Genomic DNA, 10018 nt, shown 5'->3' with positions numbered 1-10018 from the left:
AGGAACAACTAGAGATCTGATATGGAAAAAAATAATAAATAAAAGGTATCCTCAACCCCCCCACCCCCCTTCACCACACTCAAAAGTTAAATTGATGGGCTGGTGAGATGGCTCAGCCTGTAAAGGCACTTGCACTGGCTGCTTCTACCGCCATCTCTCTGGAACCATAAGCTGAAATAAACTCTCTCTTCCTTTAGTTGCCCTAAGTCTTGGTGTATAAAGAATACAGTCAAAAAATAAATAAAGAATACAGAGGAGAAGGCTCACTGAAGATCAAGACACAGGAGTCTTTTGCCATCCTGAACTGGCTAGAAACTTCCTAAAGGAAGAAGAAGAGTGTGAGGCTGTGGCTTGGGCTGAGGGCTTTCTCCATTTGTGGGCCACATCCCACGAAGTGTCGCCTAGGGGCCTTAAGTCCTGGCCCGGCCAGCACATTATTCATTGTGCTACCTTGAGCTTGAGACCCTGATGGTTAGTATTATCAACGTGATAGGTGTGAAAAGAACTTTTATTCTCCTGATTCAGTTGTTGTCTTGAGGTTTGCTGCCTCCATCTGCTAACCTGGGCCTAGTCCTGGAAGCTTCTAGCCTCTGTACAATCTAACCTAGGCCTAGAATGTTTTCAGCCTCTGAGACTTACTGCTGAATAAGCTCAGCCTTTCTTGTTCTCACTGAGCTCTGATCTACTCAGCTGTTCTGGCTCAAACTCCTCTCCCAGCTAACTTATTCAATCTGGCTTCTCTCTCAGGTCCAGAATTGCTCTATTGCTCTGCTTGGCCTCAAATTAACTGCAGCAATCTGCTCTAATCTTCTGGCTCCTTCTCATTCTCTGGCTCATCCTGCCTTTAACCTCTCTCTCTGTAAAACTCTCCCAGTAAATTCCCTTTCTCTCTCTCTCTCTCTTTCTCTCTCTCTCTCTCTCTCCAATTCCTCTTAACTTACTTCCCTTTCCTCTCTTCTGAGAGCTGGGCGTTGCCACTCAGACATCAAGTTCAAAAACGGGTGCTTTCTTTTACAAACTAACTTTACCTTCATTGTTTGGGATTAAAGGCGTGTAGCACCATGCCTGGATCTAATCTTTTCTTTACCTGAGACTTGCTCTATACCAGGCTGTCCTTGAACTCAGATCTGCTTGCCTCTGTCTCCTGGAATAAAGGTTTGTTTGTATTCCCGAACAGACCTAGGTCTTTAAGGTGATCTTTTGCCAGAGCATCCAGGTTCTGAATTAAAATTCCTCTAAGGATAGGCAATAATCACCTAGGAGACAAGCCTCTTGCACCTCTCTGAGGAACTATCTAGCTGATCCCGGCCCAGGGCACACCGGAATCTTCTAGATGAGGCCATCCCAGGGCACATCTGTGAGGGATCATCTAGATTAGGTTTAATTAAGGTAAGAAGACTCACCTTAACCCCAAAAGAAACATTCTAGGGCTGGGACCCTAGGATGAACAAAATTAAAGGAGGGTAATGAGCAGCAGTCATCTCTCCCTGCCTCCTGACTGAAGATACAAAGCCATCAGTCGCCTCAAACTCCTGCCAACGTGCTCCAAACCCCTGCTTCCAACTCCCACCCAACCCACCCTAACTCCCACCCCTAGCCTACTATAATCAATGGATGGCACACTGGAACTATGAGCCCAAGTAAAGCCTTTCTTCCTTCCTTGAGTTCCCTCTCATAGAATATCTTGCTGTGGTAATTAAGCAACTGACAGTCTCCTTTTGAGTGAAGTCGAGGAGATATACCTTGGACTTAGCGGAGGGGTCTTGCCGTTTGCCAAGCCCCTGTGTGGACTGAAGACGCTGAGTCAAGCTTTCCAGAAGGTCCCAACTTGACTGTTTGCTAAAGAACAAGAGCCAAATCTCCTTCTTTGGTAACTTACACATTTACATATAAATTGCTACCTAATGGCTCTGCCCTCCTTTATCTTAGCTCCAGATTCTAATGAGCTGGAAAAATGTCCTGTGCCAGGGAATAAAGACGCTTCCAGGCTAAGGAAGAGAAAGAAAGTGGTTCCTCGCTTGCTGTGCCTTGGGGAAGGTAACGGGAGGAGGACACAATGCCCCATCCCTACTGGGACCCATGGCCTACTGTCTCAAAGGAAGAGAAAGAAAGCATTTTGAGTTGAAAATGGAGTGGAAAATCAGGCATGGAAGCATGTAGAATGCTTGACACAATTTGTGAAAAGTGAGTCATAATTCTATTTGTTCTGCCCCGTGTACACATTGCAAATATTTTATCCGGACAAACTGAAAATGAAGATGAGCCATCTTGTATTTGATCTGTCACCAACCTTAGCTGTTCAAAGGCAGAGCTCTCTACAGACACTGAGAGATGCAATGAAGTACCTTCTGCCCAAAGTGTGCACAGAAGTTGGTCTCACAGCACTTTAAACACATCTCTTGGGGGATAGAGGGGGGGGCACTGCTGGTCTGGAATGCACGGGCCCTGGATGTGATCCCCAGCACTCAATAAATCAATGCACCCTTTTATTTTATTCCCAACACATGTGAGAAAACTACTCTTTGCCCCCATAAGTCACTTACAACTTGCCATCCAAGCAGTGACTGTCTGATTTCCACATCAAAGGAGTCTGCCAGCCCTGGAACAAGCTAGGCAAGCACTCTACCACTGAGCTAGATCGCCCAGCCCTCTTCTTACTTTTCCCTCTTTTTCTGTTTTCTTTTTTTGAGATCCAGTCTCACTCTGTCACCCTGGTTAAACTTGGACTCACTCTGTAGCCCAGACAGGCTTTGAACTTGCCTCCTCCTGCCTCACAGCCTGCCAAGTTCTTAGAATTATAGGCCTGCCTCACCAGGCCCAGAGCAGAGCAAAAATTATTTTTCCTTAAGATAACACTTTTTTTAATTTATTTATTGGTGAGAGGGAGCACATGTGTACACCTGTGCTACAGGATATGTGTGGAGATCAGAGGACAACCTTTAGGACTCGGGTCTCCCCTCCCGCCATGTAGATCCCAAGGATGGAACCTTTAGCAAATGAGCCATCTTGCTGACCCAAAGAACAAAAACTCTTACCTAAGGTCCATTCATAGAATTTGAGGGGGGAAGGGTCATAAGTTCGTTTTAAATGTTTTCTGCTACTTCAAAGAGAAATTCAACATTTCCATCCAATCTGAATGTGGATGGCAAACAAGTACCTGTGATTTTGATACACTCTCCCAGTCTGTTCTGTCTGGAAATGACCTATGTTAGCCATACGTTGAGATTTGAATGAGGGAGTGTATTGATCATGTATCAAGAACAAACAGCAAACAGCAGAGAAATATCGAAACATTTAGCGTCCAGCAGAAACCACTCAGGCATCCCTGCAGACACAGACATTCTAGAGCCCCCAGGGTGGAGATTTCCAGGAGGTGTGCTCTCTCCACAGATGAGATTCCCCAGCTTCTCTTCCCCCACTGGAGACCCTTTTATATCGTGGGACAAACAACAGTAACCTCTGTTGTAAATGGTCTGTCCTCTAGCTGTTCTCAAGGGTGCAATGATTTTAGTACCCATAGCTGTTTGTTGTCCTCCTTCCTCCCTGTTACAAGGTCAGAGGGCCAGCCTGCCCCAGGAAAAGGAGTCTCTGAGGACACTTGAGACTTGAGTCTGAGACAAGAGGATCCATCTTGTCCTCAGAGTTGGCTCTCAACAAACACAAACAGTACATGACAATTTTCAGTTCCTAGTACATGCTAATGTTCCCAGGGATCATCATGTTTATCATCATTTCAAAACTCCAATAGCCAGGAGCTGGAGAGATGGCTCAGTGGTTAAGAGCACTGTCTGCTCTTCCTAACGACCCGGGTTCAATTCCCAGCACGCACATGGCAGCTCACAACTGCCTGTAACTCCAGTTCCAAAACTCCGACAGTCAATAGACCTCCCCCTGCAGCTTCTCATTTCATGCATTAAGAAGCACATCAGCCAGGCATGGCTGTGCACACCTGTAATCAGGAGGTTGAGGCAAGAGCATCAGTTGTTCATAGCCAACCTGAGCTACATAAGACTCTGTCTCAGGAACAAAAAGAGAGAGAGAGAGAGAGAGAGAGAGAAGAAGGAGAAGAAGGGGAAGGGGGAGGAGAAGTGGGAAAGGGGGGTGGGAGAGCACTACATTAGGCAGGCAGCTTCTGAAACTCCAGCTCTGCTCTCTGCCTTTGCCAGTTCTCCAAGTGTGAATGTTCCCATGTTGCTGCTGCCAAGTTCAAGGACAGCTACATTTAACAACTTGTTTGCAGGTTTCCTGAAAATGGAACCATCATTATCACCTAGAAGTGTGGTAACTGCTGCACACCAATGTTACCAGGGCGACTTTTCCTGGACTTGCCTGCACCCTGTGTGGACGGACCCCTCACCACTCCAAATCCCTATGGCCTTCAGTGTGATGATACTAATAACAGTGATTTTTATTCGTTCATCTTAAGTACTGGAATAGAGTACTATTATAATCATAAGCACCCCACATGGCCTGTCTCACTCACACTTCCAACAATGATATAAGGTATATATTGTTGGAGTTGTGTCCAGGGACGGGTGGGGGAAGACGTGGCTTTGCCACCTGAAAACATTTGGTGAAGTCTAAAGACCTTATGGTTCAAAACTGGGTTTGCTACTGGCATCTAGTGGGTAGATGCTGCCAAGCACCCTAGAACACGCAGGATGTTCGCACTACCCAGCACAGAATTACCCAACCCCAAATGTCCAAAGTGCAAGGCTGAAAGCGCTGCGTTGCTGCTATTTCCACTCAAGAGGAGAAACCGTAGCAAGCCTTAACTGCAGAGACGACCCCGCGCATGTCCACTCGGTTTACCAGTTCCGAGAGACCACTTCTGTCTTAGTCCCATTCCTCGGTACTGCAACAAAAGCAATTTCACTAAGGAAGGATAGTGGTTGGAGCTTGAGGCATCTGGTCACTCTGCCATGGATACGTGCTGCTGCTCCAGCTGGCTTTCTCCTCTTTATTCAGGCCAGGACCGCAGCCCACGGAATGGCGCTGCCCAAAGCTAAGGTGAGTCTTCCCACCTCAACCTAATCTAGATAATCCCTCGAAGGCATGACCTGGAGCTAGCCTCATCCAGGTAAATCACAGGCATCTCTGCAGGCTTATCATCTAAATGATTGTAGATCCTGTGAAGTTGACGGTCAGCATCAGCCATCACAAGGGTATACCCCTGGTCCTCCATGGATGCAGGCAGAGTCACTAAAAAAGAAGAAGGAGAATGAGAAGGAGAAGGAAGTAGAGGAGAATGGAGGAGGAGGGGGAGGAAGAGGAGGAGAACGGAGGAGGAAAAGAAAGAAGAGGAGAAGGGAGGAGAAGAAAGAAAAAGCAGAAGAAAAAAGAGGAGGGGAGGAAGAGAAGAAGAAAAAACAGGAGAAGAAAGGAAAAAAAAAGATAAAGAGGAGGAGGATGCTAGAATTATCCTTGCTGAGGTCTGTGAGTCCACACTTCACAGCCTGGAGTCTTTATACTTTGGAGATTCTAACCCCAGATGCTTCTAAAGATTGCGGAGACATAGCCCCAAAAACTATTCCCAAAAGGGCTCGGTCAGATGTCCTCTCGGGCTGTCTGTGAAATGGATAAGGATCATAGTGCATGGTATGCATTACTGTGTACCAAATGTCACAATGAAACCTATTGTGTGTACAGGCATCATGTGCTAATAAATAATAAAATGGGACTCACAAAATGGCTCAGTGGACAAAAGTGCTTGCTGAGCGGGCCTAACAACCCAAATTTAATGCCTACACCCACGGTGGAAGAGAGAAACAACCCCTAAAAGTTATTCTCTGAGCTCCACACAAGCACTGTGGAGTGTGCACACAAATAATAATGACAATAATAATAACAAAAAGAAGTGAAGATCATGCCATTCCACAAACATTTACGAAGCATGAACTATGTGCCAGCACTATTCTAGGTTCTGGGAATAGAGTAACTAACAGAACAAAAATAACTTACCTTGTAGCGTGTACAGTCTGGTGGAGAGGACAGAAAAACAAATGAAGATGTGGATTAATCTTCAGGGGGTGGTGCATACCCATAATCCCAGCACTTAGCCCAGTAGTGCAGCAGGAGGATCAGAATTCAAAGCCAACCTCAGCTACAGGAGGATCTTAAGGCTGGAGCGAGCTACATGAGACTTTGCTCAGATATAAATAAATAAACAAACAAACAGATAAATGGATAATCACAACGTGCAATTGATGCTATGAAGGAAATCAGTAAGTATCCTCTTTAGAAAGGATGGCCAGGGAGGGCCTCTCTGAAAAGGGGGCATGTGAGCTATTACCTGGTGAGTGAGAAGCTCGTCACACAAAGAGAAAGAAGAGGAAACATCAGCTCAAAGTAACTGTCAGGACAGGTGAAGACTCCACAGACAGGAAGAGGCTGCTGGCTTCTAACCATAACAGTGCCATTGTGGGGACTGGGGAGGAGGCTCCGAGGGCAAGGAGGCAGAAACCCAAGCTTGTTGGCCAGCCTGGCTCCCAATCAGTGAACTCCAGGTTCAGTGAGACACCCTGCCTCAAAAAATAAGGTGGAGAGTGACTGAAGAGGACACTCAAAATCAACCTCTGGCTTGTACACACACGTCCTCATACATGTGAACACACACGCAAGAATGCAAGCACTGGTTCCCACACACATGTGGCCATACACACACATATGCTCACTCACACACACAAAATGGCCACGTGAGTAAATGGAGGGAAGAGAGAGGCTGGAGGTAGATGCATTTCTGGGCTCTCCCCTGCTCCCCACCCACTTCCCTAAACCCCTGTGCTGAGCCAAGATTCCAAGATACCAGGCATCTGGATGAGCTTTGCTGCATGGATTGAGAAACAGCTCCACTCAGTTATCCGCTCAGTATTTGTCACCATTCTCTAGAAAAATGGAACTGATAGAACGAATATATTTATACCTGGAGTTTATTGGAGCAGCTTACAGGTTATGCTCTGACTACTCTGACAATGGCTGTCTCTGAAGAAAAGTCCAAGGATCCAGTATTTGTTCGGTCCATGAGGCTGGATGTCTCAGATGCTCTTCAATATATGTCAGGATCCTGAAATATAGACTCTAATGCCAGTGAAGGAATGAACTTGCTAAAGAGAATAAGGACAAGAAGGCAAAGGGAAGGAGCTTCCTTCTTTCATGCCCTTTAGAAAGGCTGCCGTAAAGGGAGGCCCAGATTTAAAGTGGGTCTTCCTAATTTTTTTGTTTGGTTTGTTTTGGGTTGGGTTTTTTGTCATTGTTGACGGTGGTTTTTGGTTTTTGTTTGTTTGTTTGTTTGTTTTCTTTTTCCAGACAGGGTTTCTCTGTGTTGCCTTGGCCATTTTGGACTCACTTTATAGATGAAGCTTGGCCTCGAACTCACAGAGATCCTCCTGCTTCTGCTTTCCCCAAGTCCTGGGATTAAAGGCCTGCACCACCACTCCCAGCTGGGTCTTCCCCCTTCAAATGACTCATTGAAGAATTAAAAAAAAAAAAAAAAGCTGAAGCTATCAAAGGTTGTGAGCTGCCCAATGTGATACACTGTACCTGAGTCCTCTGCAAAAGCAGACACACACCTAACTGCTGAGCCGTCACTCCCGCCCCGAGACATGTTTCTGGAACTATCAAACAGCTTCCCCCATTTTCCATCCCTATCCTGGTCTGTGTCCCTTCTCATCAGCCCTTGATCTGTTGTTTGTGTGAGTGTCTGTGTCCGTGACCATGTGTATCTGTGTGTGTCTGTGTGTCTGTGTGTGTGTCTGTGTCTGTGTGTCTGTGTGTGTGTCTGTGTCTGTGTGTCTGTGTGTGTGTTCTCATTCACATGCATGCATGCACAGTGGGTGGCCAGAAAGAAATGTCACATATATTCTGCACTCACTCTCCACCTTATATTTTGATACTTGATCTCTCACTGAACCTGGAGCTCACGGATTCAGCTAAACTGGCCGACCAGTGAGTACCAGGGATTCTCCAGTCTCCACCTTGCAGCACTGGGATTACAGACCTGCATCACCTTGACTAGCCTTTGCTGTGAATGCTGGGAATCGACCTCAAGTCCTTAAATTTGTCTCCTGAGCCCCAACCCCTTTCCATGTTAAAGATATTTATTACTTAGAAAGAAGTGTGGGCAACCCCCCTAAAATCAAGAGGCAATAGTCTAGCATGGAATCTATCTGGAGAGAGTGGCTTTAAGAGCTGGCCTAATGCTGGGTGATGGTGGCACACGATTTTAATCCCAGCACTGGGGAGGCAGAGGCAGGTGGATCTCTGCGTTCGAGGCCAGCCTGGTCTACAGAAGGAGTTCCAGGACAGCTAGGACCACACAGAGAAACCCTGTTTTGTTTTGTTTTGTTTTGTTTTGTTTTGTTTTGTTTTGTTTAAAAAGAAAAAAAGCCTGGCCTAGCTGGGGACACAGAATGAGGTTCTTGGTTCTAAAAACCTTCCAGGCATGGTGGAACACTCCTGTGATCTCAGCAGCACTCTCAGAGGAAGAGGCAGACAGATCTCTGTGAGTTCAAGGCCAACATGGTCTACAAAGTGAGTCCAGGACAGCCAATGCTACACAGAGAATCCCTGTCTTGAAAAAAAAAAAAAAATCAAGGGCAGAGCTTTGAGGTATGAGCCTAGAATTTCTAGTAAGGAATCATGAGGTGGGATTTGGTGAGATCAGGAGTAGCCCACAAGAGAAGATGGTAGAGCAAAGGAAACAGATAGTGGGAAAGTGTGACCAGGAGAAAGCCATCTGCCTGAATCCCTTGGGGACACCCCTTAGTATGCCAACATGGGAAGGTAAGAAAACAGAAACACCACTAGGAAAGGAATAAAGAAAGGTCAGAGGGCATTCCACATGGCTGAGGCTCTAAGAGTGTGCCATGTGGTACCGATAGCCACGGTGCAGAGAAATGGCAGCAAGGAAGAGCTTAATAAAAAGTAAATTGTCATTTGACAAGCACAATGGGAATGAAAGATTCTGTGTTGGAACCAGCATGTGCACAGATGTGGGAGGACTCGGAGACATGGAGGAAAGAGGGTCAAAGAAGTAGCCACTGATGTCTGCTGGGAGCCTGGTGTGAGTGAACACATCTGAACTTGTGGGACAGGGCAAGAGGCCACTCCTGGCTGCCAAAGGGAGGCTATGGGTAGCTCGCCAGACAAGTGGGCTGGTCACTGCAAGAATGTACCTCATTTAGCTGTCTCTCATGAGCTCCTTCACTTTATGACACCCTGTGCCACCTCAGGACTCCGCAGACAGTCACAAGCAGCAGGAAGGCCCTTGCCAGACGGGGATGCTGTGCTCTTGACCTTGGTCCCCAGGATGGCCAACTAAATAAACCTCTGTCCAGTGTGTGGGTAAATTCCCCCATAGCAAAAGAAATCAGACTAAGACACGAGGGTGTGGGGGAAAGGTTAGTAATCAAGACAATGTTCTAATGCAATAACTTTTTAAAAATTAGATGGAGTACAAAACAATCCATCAGGAACACAATCAGTAGAACTGATTTTTCCTTCCGCCTCAGGCTCCAACATGGTTCAGCTCAGCAAGGTTACTGATCCTGTTGATTAAAACTTTTAATGCTTTGTTCATCATGGATTTTTTTTTCGTATTGTTTCTTTTCTTTTTTCATATTGCATTAAAATCTGTTTGATTGCCAGGTTGTCGGTGGGGTTTCTGTATTTGTTTTGAGGCCCTCTTAAATTTTGCCCTGAGGTAAAACATTGAGTTAACCTACCCAGTCTCAGTGCTGAGGAATAGGTCTAGGGAGAGGATCAACCAAGATTCAGCCTTAGATACACATGTAGATAAAATAAGATCACAGGTGCTCAGTGCCTGGAAAAGAGTTGACCTTCAAGCCATGGCCTGACAGACTGTCCTGGCTCAGCTCCGATTCCTTGCCGTTTCCTGGGCACACCAGCTGTCAACAGCACATTTCCTGTGTGAGGATTTTCTTGGCCACCAAGTGAACAAGATTGGAAGGGCAAGAAGATGAACATAGCTAAAACTGTCCTCAACCAGGGACCAGCATAT

The sequence above is a fragment of the Meriones unguiculatus genome, chromosome 4, assembly GCF_030254825.1.
Source record: "Meriones unguiculatus strain TT.TT164.6M chromosome 4, Bangor_MerUng_6.1, whole genome shotgun sequence".
NCBI classification, from domain to species: Eukaryota; Metazoa; Chordata; class Mammalia; order Rodentia; family Muridae; genus Meriones; species Meriones unguiculatus.
Note: the sequence above shows the minus strand (reverse complement) of the source record.